This window comes from Pecten maximus, chromosome 6, assembly GCF_902652985.1.
Source record: "Pecten maximus chromosome 6, xPecMax1.1, whole genome shotgun sequence".
NCBI classification, from domain to species: domain Eukaryota; kingdom Metazoa; phylum Mollusca; class Bivalvia; order Pectinida; family Pectinidae; genus Pecten; species Pecten maximus.
This window is the reverse complement of record NC_047020.1, coordinates 26,162,114-26,187,363: the sequence shown is the minus strand read 5'-3', so window position 1 is coordinate 26,187,363 and position 25,250 is coordinate 26,162,114. Positions and strand designations below refer to the sequence as shown.

General features: G+C 41.3%; 1 long non-coding RNA gene across 1 annotated transcript; it reads left to right on the top strand.

Moving 5' to 3' along the window:
* On the top strand, positions 1–24,590 carry LOC117329928. The gene is made up of 3 exons (XR_004533293.1): positions 1–75; positions 23,782–23,891; positions 24,429–24,590. It is a non-coding gene; the product is annotated as an uncharacterized LOC117329928 (long non-coding RNA).
* Positions 24,591–25,250: the final 660 nt, after the last annotated feature.

Genomic DNA, 25,250 nt, shown 5'->3' with positions numbered 1-25,250 from the left:
ATCAATTCAGCATAAACGAGGCGGTGTCCAAGCTACACGGAGCTGGTTATGATTGATCAAGTACCTGTGTCCTAGGTAAGTAATATATATCTACAAAGAAAAAGACATATCTAATTCATTTAAGATAATATTTATATACATTACCGGGCGATACATCGCATGATATATAACATATAACACAGAAACACAGACATGGGATTTATACATGTAGCCTAAATATGTGTTGACTGATAATACGAAAATGATTACTGACTTTTTTAAAGCAGTATGAAAACCATATAACGATTTCTGCATTCTAACAGTTAGATGTTGATATCACTGGAAATAAAATCCTGAAGTCTATTCATAAGTTCAGCACATCTAAAGCATGATGTAATGACTGATGAATATTTTATTAAGGGTAAAGATGTACTTTTTCATTGCCTTGTTGAATTATTTGATAATGGGTTTTTTTCAGTCTGGAAATAGCCCACTACATGGTCAACAGGCAATATTAACCCTGTTTTTAAGAATGATACTAATCTTTACCGAGGTATTACTTTAATCAGTTGCTTGTGAAAACTCCTAACTACCTAATACTTGAGTACTTGAGAGAAATATCTAAAATTCGACTATTGTCACACACTCTAATTATTGAAAAATGTAGTTATCATAACATTGAGCGACACCAAAGAGTTTGTCATTTATGTGACATGAATGATATTGAAGATGAGTTCCATTTTGTGTAAGTGTGTCGTTGTTTTGCAAAGGACCTGTTACACGTTGCATTGATTTTTGCCCACGAGCCAATTTGATAATTACCGGGTTACATTTGTTGTACTATATGAGACAACCCATGAAATATGTTTAAGAAATTCAAAAGGTCCCAGGGGCCTGTTATATGACCATTTTAATATCACCCTACATGGGAGTGTGACAGGGTTCCATTTTAAGTAAAAAAAAACCCGCACATTTAACTTTTTTTTGCTTCAAAACGTTATCATTTTCTTTAGAGTGATATTTACTGCAAATCATAGATGCATTTATGCAACAGAAAATATCTATTAAAAAAATTACACAATCTTAAAACCCAAAAATACCTATATTTTTAAACCAATTTTAAGCCATGTTCACTTTTTACGGTACTGGTACACCCAAAATATTTGGCAATTATTTGGACCATTTTAGTCAAAAAGCTATGGTGAAAATTATAGAAAAATTGAAAACCGGTAGAGTTGTCATACATACAACAATCTGCAGGGAGGTACTTCTTAAAAAGAAACCAAATCCGCAGAGCCTGCCTTACCTGATGTTCATGTCAAACTTGTTTTGACATCTGCTGATAATTTTACAAATCAATGATAATGGTTATCTTTGATATCCAAAAAAAAAAATGTTTTCACCATCTTGTAGTTGTTCATTTACCACTGTTTATGTTGTGTGGTTTTCTAAATTTCTAATCCCTGTGCAAGTTTCGTTTCATGAAATTACAAAATGCTATCTCTGAACTTTCGGGTCGATGGCTGGAGAGTTTTTGCATCTGATAAATGGACGTAATATCAAAGGTAATACAAGATGGATGCCACATGAGCACACATCCCTAATGTTCTCTTCCCAGCAGGACACACACAATAGCATGCATTGACAGGATCATCCAATACATCACAATTAAACTGGATCCAAGCATTGTACTTTGTTTGAGACCTGTGACGAGAATGGATTTGCCCTCGGATGATATAATTTACATGCTGGTATACCCAAATATCGTAATCACCATCATTTGTCTGATGTTCGGTGATATAACCAGGTGCAAGCTTCAGTTGGTATGTACCGCAAGCCAAAGTTTCTAGGTACTCTAAGTGCAGATTTGGAAATGAAATTTGTAAGGCATCCAGCTTTTGCCACTCACTCTTAGCTCTATGGGTCATGTTTGGATCATTTGAGACACGCTTGACCAAAGCATTTTCACTATTGGGCATTGAAATCATGCGTTGGGCCATTATTTGTCACGCTGCTCTCGAAGAGGATCGTGACTATATTTTGGTCCTCTGAAAGCATTTAGGCATGCAGTTGCAATACGAACAAGTTTGCCAATAACTGGCACGAGAACAGTCCATTTCTTCAAACGACCATGGTATGCCTCGACAACCCAACGAGTTTTGGTACACGCTCTGTCTTCATTTGCCTGCAATGTATCAACTTGAGATTTTCCAGCAGGCAGAAAGGATGGCATTTTTGCATCATACCCCATCTCAGCAAGAACATCAAGGACATCCCTGAACCCACGACCAACTATGATATTGTCATGATTGGCAAGCAAAGCCTTCAGAAATTCAACATTGTCAATGATTAATTTGGTAATTGACGCATCATTGACACGAAGTAAGGTCCAATAATGTCCATTTCATAGCAATCTGGTAAAACAATGAACTTGAGGTAATTTGTTTTTTCCTATCCACAATAGGATGACCTCTGAAAAGCATGGTGCGAACTTTTGTTTAGGTAAATGTAAGTTCCATCTAGGATTACACTCACTTTATCGCCAAAAAATGTTTTTTGTAAACACTTTGTCATGGTGCATTGCTTTCTCGCGTGTTATATGATTTATACAAAGGTATTTTGGCACAAGGGAGATGTTCACAGCCTCGATGACCTTGTGGAAATACCTGGATAGCAAGGCTGTGGATTTTCCCTTTCAGATATGACAATTGCCTCCACGACCGGCCAGTTTGTAATTTTGCCCAGAAGAAAAGAAGCAAATCTTTAGAGCTAAAATCGTCCAAGACACTTGGCATGTCAGGTTTGCAAAGAGCAATCATTTCTCTGAATTGCTCTAAAACTTCCATCCTGTCCATGCAAGGAAGTTAGAATCAGAGAGCATGGCCAACCTTAATTTTGGGCACTTCCTTCTTTGGATATGTCGTGAATTATCTCAAGCAGGTCATGTACAACTGCAGAGCCAGTATCCTCGTCAAGCTTACTTTGCAATGCTACTCGGTTAAGCATAGAGACATCAGTGCCTGGATGCAAAAGGCTTCCAATGAGATGTTTTGGGCAAATTCGGGCATCTGGAGGACAACAAAGTCTGTTATTAATGAACAGATAATGTCGCAAAGGTTTTGGAATAATTGTACATACGTCATTGTACTGAAGGAAAATCGAACATTTGCGATGGGAAGAAGATATTTCATATTTCAGATCAGCTATGTTAAGTAGGGGCAATGGCGCAGTAGTTTGGAGTTCATCAATTACCTCATCTTCCTTCTACCAGTACTGATCAGTCTGGGATTCATCTTGAGTTTCTAAATGTGGTCTTTTCCTTACATATTGAACATAGCATTTCATGCATATCCTGCAAGCAAGAAGTAAAGACTTCAACCAATTATTTTGTCTAACGATCTAGCAGTTTTGCAAGCTTTTTTAATGTCTTGAAACCTTGCCTTACAACCAGGCATGATACATGTATCATCCATCATAATGATTTGCTGTTGGGATGTGTTCATTCTCAAGTGCAATTTAAATTACTAAATTGATAATGCCAACACTACTGAAGAGTGTTCACACTACTACAATTTTTTGTTGTCGAGGGCTTCATGCAGGGAGATCCATTTCCTCTTGCCAAGCTGTATTATTTAGTTTGTATTGTCAATATTTTGATTAGAAAAAAAGGACATTAAAAAACAACAACAAAACCAAAAATAAAAACAAAGTTGAAACATTGCCAATAAAATATTGACAATGTTCCTTTTGTGTTATCATCAAGATTAACTTATTAGTGTACCTAATTATGCGGAAAAATTGGATGGATGGAAAGAATTAATGTGCAATTTGCATTACATTGTGTCTCTTTAGTTGAATAGTTATTTTATAATAACACATGTACATGTACATGGTTATTGGATTTCCTTCTGAAAATTTACCTCCCTGCAGATTGTTATATATATGACAACTTTACCGGTTTTCAATTTTTCTATAATGTTTACCATAGATATTTAAAATAATGGTCCAAATAATTGCCAAATATTTTGAGTGTACAAGAACCGGAAGTAGTTGTACCAATTCCGTAAAAAGTGAACATGGCTTAAAATTGGCTTAAAAATATAGATATTTGTGGGGTTTAAGATTGTGTAATTTTTTAATAGATATTTTTTGTTGCATAAATGCATCTATGATTTGCAGTAAATATCACTCTAAAGAAAATGATAACGTTTTGAAGCAAAAAAAAGTTAAATGTGCGTTATTTTGACTAAAAATGGAACCCTGTCACACTCCCATGTAGGGTGATATTAAAATGGTCATAGAACAGGCCCCTGGAACCTTTTGAATTTTTAAAACATATTTCATAGGTTGTCTTGTATAGTACTACAAATATAACCCGGTAATTATTAAATTAGCTCGTGGGCAAAAATCAATGTAACCTGTAGCAGGTCCTTTAAAAAATATATTCTTGAAACGGTATTATGTAACAAATTCAAGTGTATAAAAACTAGTTGAATTATTTTCTACAAATAGCCCTAAAGAATTGACAAGTTTTGGTAAATATATAAAGCTTATTAATAAGAAAAGGTTATAATTATTACCTCAATGAAATGTGTTCATGTGTATACATACATGTACTTTTAAATATGAAATTACAAAATGTACATAATTATAAATACATGAAACTATGATGTAACGAATATATAAATGCATTCTCCATTCATTGTTTTTTATCAGTCGTTCCACGGTTTAACCTGTATACATGTATATATGATTTTGTGAATTATGTATAATAATATGTCTTTACTCTAAACTGATCAGTTAATTCGCTCAAAGTAATAAAGAACTTGAACTTGAACCTACCGATTCGATACTCCGTCGTTACTATCTACAGATTAGATACTCAGTCGTAACTACCTACTGATTCGGTACTCAGTCGTAACTACCTACCGATTCGATGCTCAGTCGTAACTACCTACCGATATGGTACTCAGTCGTAACTACCTACCGATTTGGTACTCAGTCGTAACTACCTACCGATTTGGTACTCAGTCGTAACTACCTACCGATTCGAAGCTCAGTCGTAATTACCTACCGATTGGTACTCAGTCGTAACTACCTACCGATTTGGTACTCAGTCGTAACTATCTACCGATTCGATACTCAGTCGTAACTACCTACCGATTTGGTACTCAGTCGTAACAACCTACCGATTCGATACTCAGTCGTAACTATCTACCGATTTGGTACTCAGTCATAACTACCTACCGATTCGATGCTCAGTCGTAACTACCTACCGATTTGGTACTCAGTCGTAACTACCTACCGATTTGGTACTCAGTCGTAACTACCTACCGATTCGATACTCAGTCGTAACTACCTACCGATTCGATACCCAGTCGTAACTACCTACCTATTTAGTACCCAGTCGTAGCTACCTACCGATTTGGTACTCAGTCGTAACTACCTACCGATTCGATACTCAGTCGTAACTATCTACCGATTCGATATTCAGTCGTAACAACCTACCGATTCGATACTCAGTCGTAACTATCAACCGATTTGGTACTCAGTTGTAACTACCTACCGATTCGATGCTCAGTCGTAACTACCTACCGATTTGGTACTCAGTCGTAACTACCTACCGATTTGGTACTCAGTCGTAACTACCTACCGATTCGATACTCAGTCGTAACTACCTACCGATTGGTACTCAGTCGTAACTACCTACCGATTTGGTACTCAGTCGTAACTACCTACCGATTTGGTACTCAGTCGTAACTACCTACCGATTTGGTACTCAGTCGTAACTACCTACCGATTCGAAGCTCAGTCGTAACTACCTACCGATTGGTACTCAGTCGTAACTACCTACCGATTTGGTACTCAGTCGTAACTATCTACCGATTCGATACTCAGTCGTAACTACATACCGATTTGGTACTCAGTCGTAACAACCTACCGATTCGATACTCAGTCGTAACTATCTACCGATTTGGTACTCAGTCATAACTACCTACCGATTCGATGCTCAGTCGTAACTACCTACCGATTTGGTACTCAGTCGTAACTACCTACCGATTTGGTACTCAGTCGTAACTACCTACCGATTCGATACTCAGTCGTAACTACCTACCGATTCGATACCCAGTCGTAACTACCTACCTATTTAGTACCCAGTCGTAGCTACCTACCGATTTGGTACTCAGTCGTAACTACCTACCGATTCGATACTCAGTCGTAACTATCTACCGATTCGATATTCAGTCGTAACAACCTACCGATTCGATACTCAGTCGTAACTATCAACCGATTTGGTACTCAGTCGTAACTACCTACCGATTCGATGCTCAGTCGTAACTACCTACCGATTTGGTACTCAGTCGTAACTACCTACCGATTTGGTACTCAGTCGTAACTACCTACCGATTCGATACTCAGTCGTAACTACCTACCGATTGGTACTCAGTCGTAACTACCTACCGATTTGGTACTCAGTCGTAACTATCTACCGATTCGATACTCAGTCGTAACTACCTACCGATTTGGTACTCAGTCGTAACAACCTACCGATTCGATACTCAGTCGTAACTATCTACCGATTTGGTACTCAGTCATAACTACCTACCGATTCGATGCTCAGTCGTAACTACCTACCGATTTGGTACTCAGTCGTAACTACCTACCGATTTGGTACTCAGTCGTAACTACCTACCGATTTGATACTCAGTCGTAACTACCTACCGATTCGATACCCAGTCGTAACTACCTACCTATTTAGTACCCAGTCGTAGCTACCTACCGATTTGGTACTCAGTCGTAACTACCTACCGATTCGATACTCAGTCGTAACTATCTACCGATTCGATATTCAGTCGTAACAACCTACCGATTCGATACTCAGTCGTAACTATCAACCGATTTGGTACTCAGTCGTAACTACCTACCGATTCGATGCTCAGTCGTAACTACCTACCGATTCGATACTCAGTCGTAACTACCTACCGATTCGATACTCAGTCGTAACTATCTACCGATTTGGTACTCAGTCGTAACTACCTACCGATTCGATGCTCAGTCGTAACTATCCACCGATTTGGTACTAAGTGGTAACTACCTACCGATTTGGTACTCAGTCGTAACTACCTACCAATTCGATACTCAGTCGTAACTACATGTATCTACCGCTTTAGTACTGAGTCGTAACTACCTACCGATTTAGTACTGAGTCGTAACTACCTACCGATTTGGTACTCAGTCGTAACTACCTACCGATTCGAAGCTCAGTCGTAATTACCTACCGATCGGTACTCAGTCGTAACTACCTACCGATTTGGTACTCAGTCGTAACTATCTACCGATTCGATACTCAGTCGTAACTACCTACCGATTTGTTACTCAATCGTAACAACCTACCGATTCGATACTCAGTCGTAACTATCTACCGATTTGGTACTCAGTCATAACTACCTACCGATTCGATGCTCAGTCGTAACTACCTACCGATTTGGTACTCAGTCGTAACTACCTACCGATTCGATACTCAGTCGTAACTACCTACCGATTCGATACTCAGTCGTAACTACCTACCGATTTAGTACCCAGTCGTAGCTACCTACCGATTTGGTACTCAGTCGTAACTACCTACCGATTTGGTACTCGGTCGTAACTACCTACCGATTCGATACTCAGTCGTAACTATCTACCGATTCGATATTCAATCGTAACAACCTACCGATTCGATACTCAGTCGTAACTATCAACCGATTTAGTACTCAGTCGTAACTACCTACCGATTCGATACTCAGTCGTAACTACCTACCGATTCGATACTCAGTCGTAACTACCTACCGATTCGATACTCAGTCGTAACTATCTACCGATTTGGTACTCAGTCGTAACTACCTACCGATTCGATGCTCAGTCGTAACTACCCACCGATTTGGTACTAAGTGGTAACTACCTACCGATTTGGTACTCAGTCGTAACTACCTACCAATTCGATGCTCAGTCGTAACTACATGTATCTACCGCTTTAGTACTGAGTCGTAACTACCTACCGATTTAGTACTGAGTCGTAACTACCTACCGATTTGGTACTCAGTCGTAACTACCTACCGATTCGAAGCTCAGTCGTAATTACCTACCGATTTAGTACTCAGTCGTAACTACCTACCGATTTGGTACTCAGTCGTCACTACCTACCGATTCGAAGCTCAGTCGTAATTACCTACCGATCGGTACTCAGTCGTAACTACCTACCGATTTGGTACTCAGTCGTAACTATCTACCGATTCGATACTCAGTCGTAACTACGTACTGATTTGGTACTCAGTCGTAACAACCTACCGATTCGATACTCAGTCGTAACTATCTACCGATTTAGTACTCAGTCGTAACTACCTACCGATTTGGTACTCAGTCGTCACTACCTACCGATTTGGTACTCAGTCGTAACAACCTACCGATTCGATACTCAGTCGTAACTATCTACCGATTTGGTACTCAGTCGTAACTACCTACCGATTCGATGCTCAGTCGTAACTACGTACTGATTTGGTACTCAGTCGTAACAACCTACCGATTCGATACTCAGTCGTAACTATCTACCGATTTGGTACTCAGTCGTAACTACCTACCGATTCAATGCTCAGTCGTAACTACCCACCGATTTGGTACTTAGTGGTAACTACCTACCGATTTGGTACTCAGTCGTAACTACCTACCAATTCGATACTCAGTCGTAACTACATGTATCTACCGCTTTAGAACTGAGTCGTAACTACCTACCGATTTAGTACTCAGTCGTAACTACCTACCGATTTGGTACTCAGTCGTAACTACCTACCGATTCGAAGCTCAGTCGTAATTACCTACCGATCGGTACTCAGTCGTAACTACCTACCGATTTGGTACTCAGTCGTAACTATCTACCGATTCGATACTCAGTCGTAACTACCTACCGATTTGTTACTCAATCGTAACAACCTACCGATTCGATACTCAGTCGTAACTATCTACCGATTTGGTACTCAGTCATAACTACCTACCGATTCGATGCTCAGTCGTAACTACCTACCGATTTGGTACTCAGTCGTAGCTACCTACCGATTTGGTACTCAGTCGTAACTACCTACCGATTCGATACTCAGTCGTAACTACCTACCGATTCGATACTCAGTCGTAACTACCTACCGATTTAGTACCCAGTCGTAGCTACCTACCGATTTGGTACTCAGTCGTAACTACCTACCGATTTGGTACTCGGTCGTAACTACCTACCGATTCGATACTCAGTCGTAACTATCTACCGATTCGATATTCAATCGTAACAACCTACCGATTCGATACTCAGTCGTAACTATCAACCGATTTAGTACTCAGTCGTAACTATCTACCGATTCGATACTCAGTCGTAACTACCTACCGATTCGATGCTCAGTCGTAACTACCTACCGATTCGATACTCAATCGTAACTACCTACCGATTTGGTACTCAGTCGTAACAACCTACCGATTCGATACTCAGTCGTAACTATCTACCGATTTGGTACTCAGTCGTAACTACCTACCGATTCGATGCTCAGTCGTAACTACCCACCGATTTGGTACTAAGTGGTAACTACCTACCGATTTGGTACTCAGTCGTAACTACCTACCAATTCGATACTCAGTCGTAACTACATGTATCTACCGCTTTGGTACTCAGTCGTAACTACCTACCGATTTGGTACTCAGTCGTAACTACCTACCGATTTGGTACTCAGTCGTAACTACCTACCGATTTGGTACTCAGTCGTAACTACCTACCGATTCGATACTCAGTCGTAACTATCTACCGATTCGATACTCAGTCGTAACTACCTACCGATTGGATACTCAGTCGTAATTATCTACCGATTTAGTACTCAGTCGTAACTACCTACCGATTCGATACTCAGTCGTAACTACCTACCGATTTGGTACTCGGTCGTAACTACCTACCGATTCGATACTCAGTCGTAACTTTCAACCGATTTAGTACTCAGTCGTAACTACCTACCGATGCGGTACTCAGTCGTAACTAGCTACCGATGCGGTACTCAGTCGTAACTATCTACCGATTTAGTACTCAGTCGTAACTACCTACCGATTCGATACTCAGTCGTAACTACCTACCGATTTGGTACTCAGTCGTAACTACCTACCGATTTGGTACTCAGTCGTAACTACCTACCGATTTGGTACTCAGTCGTAACTATCTACCGATTCGATACTCAGTCGTAACTACCTACCGATTTGGTACTCAGTCGTAACTACCTACCGATTTGGTACTCAGTCGTAACTACCTACCGATTTGGTACTCAGTCGTAACTACCTACCGATTTGGTACTCAGTCGTAACTACCTACCGATTCGATACTCAGTCGTAACTATCTACCGATTTAGTACTCAGTCGTAACTACCTACCGATTCGATACTCAGTCGTAACTATCTACCGATTTGGTACTCAGTCGTAACTACCTACCGATTTGGTACTCAGTCGTAACTACCTACCGATTCGATACTCAGTCGTAACTACCTACCGATTCGATACTCAGTCGTAACTACCTACCGATTCGATACTCAATCGTAACTACCTACCGATTTGGTACTCAGTCGTAACAACCTACCGATTCGATACTCAGTCGTAACTATCTACCGATTTGGTACTCAGTCGTAACTACCTACCGATTCGATGCTCAGTCGTAACTACCCACCGATTTGGTACTAAGTCGTAACTACCTACCGATTTGGTACTCAGTCGTAACTACCTACCAATTCGATACTCAGTCGTAACTACATGTATCTACCGATTTGGTACTCAGTCGTAACTACCTACCGATTTAGTACTCAGTCGTAACTACCTACCGATTTGGTACTCAGTCGTAACTACCTACCGATTTGGTACTCAGTCGTAACTACCTACCGATTCGATACTCAGTCGTAACTATCTACCGATTCGATACTCAGTCGTAACTACCTACCGATTCGATACTCAGTCGTAACTATCTACCGATTTAGTACTCAGTCGTAACTACCTACCGATTCGATACTCAGTCGTAACTACCTACCGATTTGGTACTCAGTCGTAACTACCTACCGATTCGATACTCAGTCGTAACTTTCAACCGATTTAGTACTCAGTCGTAACTACCTACCGATGCGGTACTCAGTCGTAACTAGCTACCGATGCGGTACTCAGTCGTAACTATCTACCGATTTAGTACTCAGTCGTAACTACCTACCGATTCGATACTCAGTCGTAACTACCTACCGATTTGGTACTCAGTCGTAACTACCTACCGATTTGGTACTCAGTCGTAACTACCTACCGATTTGGTACTCAGTCGTAACTACCTACCGATTCGATACTCAGTCGTAACTACCTACCGATTTGGTACTCAGTCGTAACTACCTACCGATTTGGTACTCAGTCGTAACTACCTACCGATTTGGTACTCAGTCGTAACTACCTACCGATTTGGTACTCAGTCGTAACTACCTACCGATTCGATACTCAGTCGTAACTATCTACCGATTTAGTACTCAGTCGTAACTACCTACCGATTCGATACTCAGTCGTAACTATCTACCGATTTGGTACTCAGTCGTAACTACCTACCGATTTGGTACTCAGTCGTAACTACCTACCGATTTGGTACTCAGTCGTAACTACCTACCGATTTAGTACTCAATCGTAACAACCTACCGATTCGATACTCAGTCGTAACTATCAACCGATTTAGTACTCAGTCGTAACTATCTACCGATTCGATACTCAGTCGTAACTACCTACCGATTCGATGCTCAGTCGTAACTACCTACCGATTCGATACTCAGTCGTAACTACCTACCGATTTGGTACTCAGTCGTAACTACCTACCGATTCGATACTCAGTCGTAACTATCTACCGATTTGGTACTCAGTCGTAACTACCTACCGATTCGATGCTCAGTCGTAACTACCTACCGATTTGGTACTAAGTGGTAACTACCTACCGATTTGGTACTCAGTCGTAACTACCTACCAATTCGATACTCAGTCGTAACTACATGTATCTACCGCTTTAGTACTCAGTCGTAACTACCTACCGATTTAGTACTCAGTCGTAACTACCTACCGATTTGGTACTCAGTCGTAACTACCTACCGATTTGGTACTCAGTCGTAACTACCTACCGATTCGATACTCAGTCGTAACTATCTACCGATTCGATACTCAGTCGTAACTACCTACCGATTGGATACTCAGTCGTAATTATCTACCGATTTAGTACTCAGTCGTAACTACCTACCGATTCGATACTCAGTCGTAACTACCTACCGATTTGGTACTCGGTCGTAACTACCTACCGATTCGATACTCAGTCGTAACTTTCAACCGATTTAGTACTCAGTCGTAACTACCTACCGATGCGGTACTCAGTCGTAACTACCTACCGATGCGGTACTCAGTCGTAACTACCTACCGATTTAGTACTCAGTCGTAACTACCTACCGATTCGATACTCAGTCGTAACTATCTACCGATTTAGTACTCAGTCGTAACTACCTACCGATTTGGTACTCAGTCGTAACTACCTACCGATTTGGTACTCAGTCGTAACTACCTACCGATTCGATACTCAGTCGTAACTACCTACCGATTTGGTACTCAGTCGTAACTACCTACCGATTTGGTACTCAGTCGTAACTACCCACCGATTTGGTACTCAGTCGTAACTACCTACCGATTGAGTACTCAGTCGTAACTACCTACCGATTCGATACTCAGTCGTAACTATCTACCGATTTAGTACTCAGTCGTACCTACCTACCGATTCGATACTCAGTCGTAACTATCTACCGATTTAGTACTCAGTCGTAACTACCTACCGATTCGATACTCAGTCGTAACTACCTACCGATTTGGTACTCAGTCGTAACTATCTACCGATTCGATACTCAGTCGTAACTACCTACCGATTCGATACTCAGTCGTAACTATCTACCGATTTAGTACTCAGTCGTAACTACCTACCGATTTGGTACTCAGTCGTAACTACCAACTGATTTGGTACTCAGTCGTAACTACCTACCGATTCGATACTCAGTCGTAACTACCTACCGATTTGGTACTCAGTCGTAACTACCTACCGATTTGGTACTCAGTCGTAACTACCCACCGATTTGGTACTCAGTCGTAACTACCTACCGATTGAGTACTCAGTCGTAACTACCTACCGATTCGATACTCAGTCGTAACTATCTACCGATTTAGTACTCAGTCGTAACTACCTACCGATTCGATACTCAGTCGTAACTATCTACCGATTTAGTACTCAGTCGTAACTACCTACCGATTCGATACTCAGTCGTAACTACCTACCGATTTGGTACTCAGTCGTAACTATCTACCGATTCGATACTCAGTCGTAACTACCTACCGATTGGATACTCAGTCGTAATTATCTACCGATTTAGTACTCAGTCGTAACTACCTACCGATTCGATACTCAGTCGTAACTACCTACCGATTTGGTACTCGGTCGTAACTACCTACCGATTCGATACTCAGTCGTAACTTTCAACCGATTTAGTACTCAGTCGTAACTACCTACCGATGCGGTACTCAGTCGTAACTATCTACCGATTCGATACTCAGTCGTAACTACCTACCGATTCGATGCTCAGTCGTAACTACCTACCGATTCGATACTCAATCGTAACTACCTACCGATTTGGTACTCAGTCGTAACAACCTACCGATTCGATACTCAGTCGTAACTATCTACCGATTTGGTACTCAGTCGTAACTACCTACCGATTCGATGCTCAGTCGTAACTACCCACCGATTTGGTACTAAGTGGTAACTACCTACCGATTTGGTACTCAGTCGTAACTACCTACCAATTCGATACTCAGTCGTAACTACATGTATCTACCGCTTTAGTACTCAGTCGTAACTACCTACCGATTTAGTACTCAGTCGTAACTACCTACCGATTTGGTACTCAGTCGTCACTACCTACCGATTTGGTACTCAGTCGTAACTACCTACCGATTCGATACTCAGTCGTAACTATCTACCGATTCGATACTCAGTCGTAACTACCTACCGATTGGATACTCAGTCGTAATTATCTACCGATTTAGTACTCAGTCGTAACTACCTACCGATTCGATACTCAGTCGTAACTACCTACCGATTTGGTACTCGGTCGTAACTACCTACCGATTCGATACTCAGTCGTAACTTTCAACCGATTTAGTACTCAGTCGTAACTACCTACCGATGCGGTACTCAGTCGTAACTACCTACCGATGCGGTACTCAGTCGTAACTACCTACCGATTTAGTACTCAGTCGTAACTACCTACCGATTCGATACTCAGTCGTAACTATCTACCGATTTAGTACTCAGTCGTAACTACCTACCGATTTGGTACTCAGTCGTAACTACCTACCGATTTGGTACTCAGTCGTAACTACCTACCGATTCGATACTCAGTCGTAACTACCTACCGATTTGGTACTCAGTCGTAACTACCTACCGATTTGGTACTCAGTCGTAACTACCTACCGATTTGGTACTCAGTCGTAACTACCTACCGATTTGGTACTCAGTCGTAACTACCTACCGATTCGATACTCAGTCGTAACTATCTACCGATTTAGTACTCAGTCGTACCTACCTACCGATTCGATACTCAGTCGTAACTATCTACCGATTTAGTACTCAGTCGTAACTACCTACCGATTCGATACTCAGTCGTAACTACCTACCGATTTGGTACTCAGTCGTAACTATCTACCGATTCGATACTCAGTCGTAACTACCTACCGATTCGATACTCAGTCGTAACTATCTACCGATTTAGTACTCAGTCGTAACTACCTACCGATTTGGTACTCAGTCGTAACTACCTACCGATTTGGTACTCAGTCGTAACTACCTACCGATTCGATACTCAGTCGTAACTACCTACCGATTTGGTACTCAGTCGTAACTACCTACCGATTTGGTACTCAGTCGTAACTACCCACCGATTTGGTACTCAGTCGTAACTACCTACCGATTTGGTACTCAGTCGTAACTACCTACCGATTCGATACTCAGTCGTAACTATCTACCGATTTAGTACTCAGTCGTAACTACCTACCGATTCGATACTCAGTCGTAACTATCTACCGATTTAGTACTCAGTCGTAACTACCTACCGATTCGATACTCAGTCGTAACTACCTACCGATTTGGTACTCAGTCGTAACAATCTACCGATTCGATACTCAGTCGTAACTACCTACCGATTGGATACTCAGTCGTAATTATCTACCGATTTAGTACTCAGTCGTAACTACCTACCGATTCGATACTCACTCGTAACTACCTACCGATTTGGTACTCGGTCGTAACTACCTACCGATTCGATACTCAGTCGTAACTTTCAACCGATTTAGTACTCAGTCGTAACTACCTACCGATGCGGTACTCAGTCGTAACTACCTACCGATGCGGTACTCAGTCGTAACTATCTACCGATTTAGTACTCAGTCGTAACTACCTACCGATTCGATACTCAGTCGTAACTATCTACCGATTTAGTACTCAGTCGTAACTACCTACCGATTTGGTACTCAGTCGTAACTACCTACCGATTTGGTACTCAGTCGTAACTACCTACCGATTCGATACTCAGTCGTAACTACCTACCGATTTGGTACTCAGTCGTAACTACCTACCGATTTGGTACTCAGTCGTAACTACCTACCGATTTGGTACTCAGTCGTAACTACCTACCGATTGAGTACTCAGTCGTAACTACCTACCGATTCGATACTCAGTCGTAACTATCTACCGATTAGTACTCAGTCGTAACTACCTACCGATTCGATACTCAGTCGTAACTATCTACCGATTTAGTACTCAGTCGTAACTACCTACCGATTCGATACTCAGTCGTAACTACCTACCGATTTGGTACTCAGTCGTAACTATCTACCGATTCGATACTCAGTCGTAACTACCTACCGATTCGATGCTCAGTCGTAACTACCTACCGATTCGATACTCAATCGTAACTACCTACCGATTTGGTACTCAGTCGTAACTACCTACCGATTCGATACTCAGTCGTAACTATCTACCGATTTGGTACTCAGTCGTAACTACCTACCGATTCGATGCTCAGTCGTAACTACCTACCGATTTGGTACTAAGTGGTAACTACCTACCGATTTGGTACTCAGTCGTAACTACCTACCAATTCGATACTCAGTCGTAACTACATGTATCTACCGCTTTAGTACTCAGTCGTAACTACCTACCGATTTAGTACTCAGTCGTAACTACCTACCGATTTGGTACTCAGTCGTAACTACCTACCGATTTGGTACTCAGTCGTAACTACCTACCGATTCGATACTCAGTCGTAACTATCTACCGATTCGATACTCAGTCGTAACTACCTACCGATTGGATACTCAGTCGTAATTATCTACCGATTTAGTACTCAGTCGTAACTACCTACCGATTCGATACTCAGTCGTAACTACCTACCGATTTGGTACTCGGTCGTAACTACCTACCGATTCGATACTCAGTCGTAACTTTCAACCGATTTAGTACTCAGTCGTAACTACCTACCGATGCGGTACTCAGTCGTAACTAGCTACCGATGCGGTACTCAGTCGTAACTATCTACCGATTTAGTACTCAGTCGTAACTACCTACCGATTCGATACTCAGTCGTAACTACCTACCGATTTGGTACTCAGTCGTAACTACCTACCGATTTGGTACTCAGTCGTAACTACCTACCGATTTGGTACTCAGTCGTAACTACCTACCGATTCGATACTCAGTCGTAACTACCTACCGATTTGGTACTCAGTCGTAACTACCTACCGATTTGGTACTCAGTCGTAACTACCTACCGATTTGGTACTCAGTCGTAACTACCTACCGATTTGGTACTCAGTCGTAACTACCTACCGATTCGATACTCAGTCGTAACTATCTACCGATTTAGTACTCAGTCGTAACTACCTACCGATTCGATACTCAGTCGTAACTACCTACCGATTTGGTACTCAGTCGTAACTACCTACCGATTTGGTACTCAGTCGTAACTATCTACCGATTCGATACTCAGTCGTAACTACCTACCGATTCGATACTCAGTCGTAACTACCTACCGATTCGATACTCAATCGTAACTACCTACCGATTTGGTACTCAGTCGTAACTACCTACCGATTCGATACTCAGTCGTAACTATCTACCGATTTGGTACTCAGTCGTAACTACCTACCGATTCGATGCTCAGTCGTAACTACCCACCGATTTGGTACTAAGTGGTAACTACCTACCGATTTGGTACTCAGTCGTAACTACCTACCAATTCGATACTCAGTCGTAACTACATGTATCTACCGATTTAGTACTCAGTCGTAACTACCTACCGATTTAGTACTCAGTCGTAACTACCTACCGATTGGTACTCAGTCGTAACTACCTACCGATTTGGTACTCAGTCGTAACTACCTACCGATTCGATACTCAGTCGTAACTACCTACCGATTCGATACTCAGTCGTAACTACCTACCGATTCGATACTCAGTCGTAATTATCTACCGATTTAGTACTCAGTCGTAACTACCTACCGATTCGATACTCAGTCGTAACTACCTACCGATTTGGTACTCAGTCGTAACTACCTACCGATTCGATACTCAGTCGTAACTTTCAACCGATTTAGTACTCAGTCGTAACTACCTACCGATGCGGTACTCAGTCGTAACTAGCTACCGATGCGGTACTCAGTCGTAACTATCTACCGATTTAGTACTCAGTCGTAACTACCTACCGATTCGATACTCAGTCGTAACTACCTACCGATTTGGTACTCAGTCGTAACTACCTACCGATTTGGTACTCAGTCGTAACTACCTACCGATTTGGTACTCAGTCGTAACTACCTACCGATTCGATACTCAGTCGTAACTACCTACCGATTTGGTACTCAGTCGTAACTACCTACCGATTTGGTACTCAGTCGTAACTACCTACCGATTTGGTACTCAGTCGTAACTACCTACCGATTTGGTACTCAGTCGTAACTACCTACCGATTCGATACTCAGTCGTAACTATCTACGGATTTAGTACTCAGTCGTAACTACCTACCGATTCGATACTCAGTCGTAACTATCTACCGATTTGGTACTCAGTCGTAACTACCTACCGATTTGGTACTCAGTCGTAACTACCTACCGATTTGGTACTCAGTCGTAACTACCTACCGATTTAGTACTCAATCGTAACAACCTACCGATTCGATACTCAGTCGTAACTATCAACCGATTTAGTACTCAGTCGTAACTATCTACCGATTCGATACTCAGTCGTAACTACCTACCGATTCGATGCTCAGTCGTAACTACCTACCGATTCGATACTCAATCGTAACTACCTACCGATTTGGTACTCAGTCGTAACTACCTACCGATTCGATACTCAGTCGTAACTATCTACCGATTTGGTACTCAGTCGTAACTACCTACCGATTCGATGCTCAGTCGTAACTACCTACCGATTTGGTACTAAGTCGTAACTACCTACCGATTTGGTACTCAGTCGTAACTACCTACCAATTCGATACTCAGTCGTAACTACATGTATCTACCGCTTTAGTACTCAGTCGTAACTACCTACCGATTTAGTACTCAGTCGTAACTACCTACCGATTTGGTACTCAGTCGTAACTACCTACCGATTTGGTACTCAGTCGTAACTACCTACCGATTCGATACTCAGTCGTAACTATCTACCGATTCGATACTCAGTCGTAACTACCTACCGATTCGATACTCAGTCGTAACTATCTACCGATTTAGTACTCAGTCGTAACTACCTACCGATTCGATACTCAGTCGTAACTACCTACCGATTTGGTACTCGGTCGTAACTACCTACCGATTCGATACTCAGTCGTAACTTTCAACCGATTTAGTACTCAGTCGTAACTACCTACCGATGCGGTACTCAGTCGTAACTACCTACCGATGCGGTACTCAGTCGTAACTATCTACCGATTTAGTACTCAGTCGTAACTACCTACCGATTCGATACTCAGTCGTAACTATCTACCGATTTAGTACTCAGTCGTAACTACCTACCGATTCGATACTCAGTCGTAACTACCTACCGATTTGGTACTCAGTCGTAACTACCTACCGATTTGGTACTCAGTCGTAACTACCCACCGATTTGGTACTCAGTCGTAACTACCTACCGATTTGGTACTCAGTCGTAACTACCTACCGATTCGATACTCAGTCGTAACTACCTACCGATTTAGTACTCAGTCGTAACTACCTACCGATTCGATACTCAGTCGTAACTATCTACCGATTTAGTACTCAGTCGTAACTACCTACCGATTCGATACTCAGTCGTAACTACCTACCGATTTGGTACTCAGTCGTAACTTCGATACTCAGTCGTAACTACCTACCGATTCGATACTCAGTCGTAACTATCTACCGATTTAGTACTCAGTCGTAACTACCTACCGATTTGGTACTCAGTCGTAACTACCTACCGATTTGGTACTCAGTCGTAACTACCTACCGATTCGATACTCAGTCGTAACTACCTACCGATTTGGTACTCAGTCGTAACTACCTACCGATTTGGTACTCAGTCGTAACTACCTACCGATTTGGTACTCAGTCGTAACTACCTACCGATTTGGTACTCAGTCGTAACTACCTACCGATTCGATACTCAGTCGTAACTATCTACCGATTTAGTACTCAGTCGTAACTACCTACCGATTCGATACTCAGTCGTAACTATCTACCGATTTAGTACTCAGTCGTAACTACCTACCGATTCGATACTCAGTCGTAACTACCTACCGATTTGGTACTCAGTCGTAACTATCTACCGATTCGATACTCAGTCGTAACTACCTACCGATTCGATACTCAGTCGTAACTATCTACCGATTTAGTACTCAGTCGTAACTACCTACCGATTCGATACTCAGTCGTAACTACCTACCGATTTGGTACTCAGTCGTAACTACCTACCGATTCGATACTCAGTCGTAACTTTCAACCGATTTAGTACTCAGTCGTAACTACCTACCGATGCGGTACTCAGTCGTAACTACCTACCGATGCGGTACTCAGTCGTAACTATCTACCGATTTAGTACTCAGTCGTAACTACCTACCGATTCGATACTCAGTCGTAACTATCTACCGATTTAGTACTCAGTCGTAACTACCTACCGATTTGGTACTCAGTCGTAACTACCAACTGATTTGGTACTCAGTCGTAACTACCTACCGATTCGATACTCAGTCGTAACTACCTACCGATTTGGTACTCAGTCGTAACTACCTACCGATTTGGTACTCAGTCGTAACTACCCACCGATTTGGTACTCAGTCGTAACTACCTACCGATTGAGTACTCAGTCGTAACTACCTACCGATTCGATACTCAGTCGTAACTATCTACCGATTTAGTACTCAGTCGTAACTACCTACCGATTCGATACTCAGTCGTAACTATCTACCGATTTAGTACTCAGTCGTAACTACCTACCGATTCGATACTCAGTCGTAACTACCTACCGATTTGGTACTCAGTCGTAACTATCTACCGATTCGATACTCAGTCGTAACTACCTACCGATTCGATGCTCAGTCGTAACTACCTACCGATTCGATACTCAATCGTAACTACCTACCGATTTGGTACTCAGTCGTAACAACCTACCGATTCGATACTCAGTCGTAACTATCTACCGATTTGGTACTCAGTCGTAACTACCTACCGATTCGATGCTCAGTCGTAACTACCCACCGATTTGGTACTAAGTCGTAACTACCTACCGATTTGGTACTCAGTCGTAACTACCTACCAATTCGATACTCAGTCGTAACTACATGTATCTACCGCTTTAGTACTCAGTCGTAACTACCTACCGATTTAGTACTCAGTCGTAACTACCTACCGATTTGGTACTCAGTCGTCACTACCTACCGATTTGGTACTCAGTCGTAACTACCTACCGATTCGATACTCAGTCGTAACTATCTACCGATTCGATACTCAGTCGTAACTACCTACCGATTGGATACTCAGTCGTAATTATCTACCGATTTAGTACTCAGTCGTAACTACCTACCGATTCGATACTCAGTCGTAACTACCTACCGATTTGGTACTCGGTCGTAACTACCTACCGATTCGATACTCAGTCGTAACTTTCAACCGATTTAGTACTCAGTCGTAACTACCTACCGATGCGGTACTCAGTCGTAACTACCTACCGATTTAGTACTCAGTCGTAACTACCCACCGATGCGGTACTCAGTCGTAACTATCTACCGATTTAGTACTCAGTCGTAACTACCTACCGATTCGATACTCAGTCGTAACTATCTACCGATTTAGTACTCAGTCGTAACTACCTACCGATTTGGTACTCAGTCGTAACTACCTACCGATTTGGTACTCAGTCGTAACTACCTACCGATTCGATACTCAGTCGTAACTACCTACCGATTTGGTACTCAGTCGTAACTACCTACCGATTTGGTACTCAGTCGTAACTACCCACCGATTTGGTACTCAGTCGTAACTACCTACCGATTGAGTACTCAGTCGTAACTACCTACCGATTCGATACTCAGTCGTAACTATCTACCGATTTAGTACTCAGTCGTAACTACCTACCGATTCGATACTCAGTCGTAACTATCTACCGATTTAGTACTCAGTCGTAACTACCTACCGATTCGATACTCAGTCGTAACTACCTACCGATTTGGTACTCAGTCGTAACTACCTACCGATTCGATACTCAGTCGTAACTATCTACCGATTTAGTACTCAGTCGTAACTACCTACCGATTCGATACTCAGTCGTAACTATCTACCTATTTGGTACTCAGTCGTAACTACCTACCGATTCGATGCTCAGTCGTAACTATCCACCGATTTGGTACTCAGCCGTAACTACCTACCGATTTGGTACTCAGTCGTAACTACCTACCGATTCGATACTCAGTCGTAACTACCTACCGATTTGGTACTCAGTCGTAACTACCTACCGATTTGGTACTCAGTCGTAACTATCTACCGATTCGATATTCGGTCGTAACTACCTACCGATTCGATACTCAGTCGTAACTATCAACCGATTTAGTACTCAGTCGTAACTACCTACCGATTTGGTACTCAGTCGTAACTACCTACCGATTTGGTACTCAGTCGTAACTACCTACCGATTCGATACTCAGTCGTAACTACCTACCCATTTGGTACTCAGTCGTAACTACCTACCCATTTGGTACTCAGTCGTAACTACCGACCGATTTGGTACTCAGTCGTAACTACCTACCGATTTGGTACACAGTCGTAACTACCTACCGATTTGTTACTCAGTCGTAACTACCTACCGATTTGATACTCAGTCGTAACTACCTACCGATTTGGTACTCAGTCGTAACTATCTACCGATTTGTTACTCAGTCGTAACTACCTACCGATTTGATACTCAGTCGTAACTACCTACCGATTTGGTACTCAGTCGTAACTATCTACCGATTCGATACTCGGTCGTAACTACCTACCGATTTAGTACTCAATCGTAACTACCTACCGATTCGATACTCAGTCGTAACTATCTACCGATTTGGTACTCAGTCGTAACTACCCACCGATTTGGTACTCAGTCGTAACTACCTACCGATTTGGTACTCAGTGGTAACTACCTACCGATTTGGTACTCAGTCGTAACTATCTACCGATTCGATACTCGGTCGCAACTACCTACCGATTTAGTACTCAGTCGTAACTACCTACCGATTCGATGCTCAGTCGTAACTACCCACCGATTTGGTACTCAGTCGTAACTACCTACCGATTTGGTACTCAGTCGTAACTACCTACCGATTTGGTACTCAGTCGTAACTACCTACCGATTTGATACTCAGTCGTAACTATCTACCGATTTAGTACTCAGTCGTAACTACCTACCGATTTGGTACTCAGTCGTAACTACCTACCGATTTGGTACTCAGTCGGAACTACCTACCGATTCGATACTCATTCGTAACTACCTACCGATTCGATACTCATTCGTAACTACCTACCGATTCGATACTCATTCGTAACTACCTACTGATTTGGTACTCAGTCGTAACTACCTACCGATTTGGTACTCAGTCTTAACCACCGATTTGGTACTCAGTTGTAACTACCTACCGATTTGGTACTCAGTCGTAACTACCTACCGATTTGGTTCTCAGTCGTAGCTATCTACCGATTCGATACTCGGTCGTAACTACCTACCGATTTAGTACTCAGTCGTAACTACGTACCGATTTAGTACTCAGTCGTAACAACCTACCGATGCGATACTCAGTCGTAACAATAACACCTTCTGTCTACGGTATTGACCTACCGATTCGATACTCAGTCGTAACAAGAGGATCATTTTGCAATACAGTAGTTTCGGGTGATACCGATTGATATGGATAAAGGTAATCATGGTATCGTTAGGAAACAGTGAACGTGTTTGCCATGCGGTTGAGCCTTGTTAGCTTGATGTGTGGTCCCGCCGTCAATACTCTGGTCCAAAAGCTGTTGTCAACCAAGTTAAAACAATAGTGTTGTCAGTGAAGCTAACAACCCTACTCTGCTGTATTAACTATATCTTTGTTTCATATTATTTTGTCGTTTCAACAGTTATATGTATTCATTATTAATGTTACGAAATAGATTTAATATTTACAGACAACTAATTCGTCGTATCATCATGGCAATGTTCTGGATTTATGTTCACTGTGTTCTGGCTGCACTTAATCTTCTGAGGACACGTGTAGTGGTGGGATATGCTACAATAGGTAAGAATCTACTATAACATATAGACATGAACATTTTATATTGTTTGGAGCTCGAGCTAGATAATGTTATTTTTATTCTATCAAAATATCTAAACATCTATCATGTCGATTTCAGTCAGAAGGATGACAAAATCAGACAAGCATAGAACGGATTTATCTTTCTTATATCCATGAAGCAAACTAGAAACATTACAATTAACATTGAAAAAATAGCAATACCCAATTACGATACGTTTGAATACTGTGCTTGTACGAGGGCTGATTGATATGTTGTGAACCTCGTATTGAAGGAGGTACTCAAAGATGTTCTTTTTAAGTCCTACTATTCTCTGACTATAAAAGGCCGTGTACCCAAAGACTGGTTTCATTTGGTTAGTTTATATCGACGAGGTAGCACTCTAGAGTAAACAAGAGAAGCCGCTTTTGCAAAATGGACAAAATCAGTGAAAGAGCAGTGATCCAATATTTGCCTATTTGATTTTGTAGGTATTAATTTATTCAACTTTATAATAAATTGTAATTATTTTCGATTTTAAGATTTGTTTTCCATGAATGAACCGTACACAAGTTTTGTTGAAAAAGAACTTCGGCTCATGTTCCTGATATCAAACTTCACTACAACTTGGTCGGATGCTGCAGGCAAATGTAAAGAAATAAATGCACACATCTTTAAAATACGAAATAAAGAGGAAAAATATAGGAATGGTAAGTATGTATTTTTTATTGAAAATGTACTACGTAAACTCATATGTTAAAAGTTTATATTGAGAACTTTATATGTACTTGATAATAACACAACTGAAAAGACACTACATTGTGAAGGAGTGTCACACTTTACCACCTGAAATACTTCATAGAATTCTAAACACACGACATGTCACGTCTAAATTCTTTATATATAGAGGATACTGAATGGTTCCCCGTTGAATATAACATATATTTCACGAGTATGACATAATATCGATATTTTCACGAGTGGGAAGCACGAGTGAAAAATATCGAAACATTCTGTCATACGAGATATATGATATTTCAACGGGAAACCATTCGGTTTTCTTTTTATTGCATTTCATGTGCTTAGAAACAGAATAAAAAGTATCGAAAAACGTCAAGTGCATGAGTATTTTGTCAAAAACTAGCCGAATATTTCAGAAATACAGCAAAATAACCCATTCAGTTATCTTCGCTTCGATTGGAAATAAAAAGGTTCGCTCTGATTTGACAAAAAACGAAATCTTATATTTTCACTGCAAAATCTAATATAAGTTTTATTAGTTTGATATGTCTCTATTTCATTCGCAAAAAAAAGCAATAAAGACGCATATTTCATGTTTTTTTTTCATATTGATCCCATATACA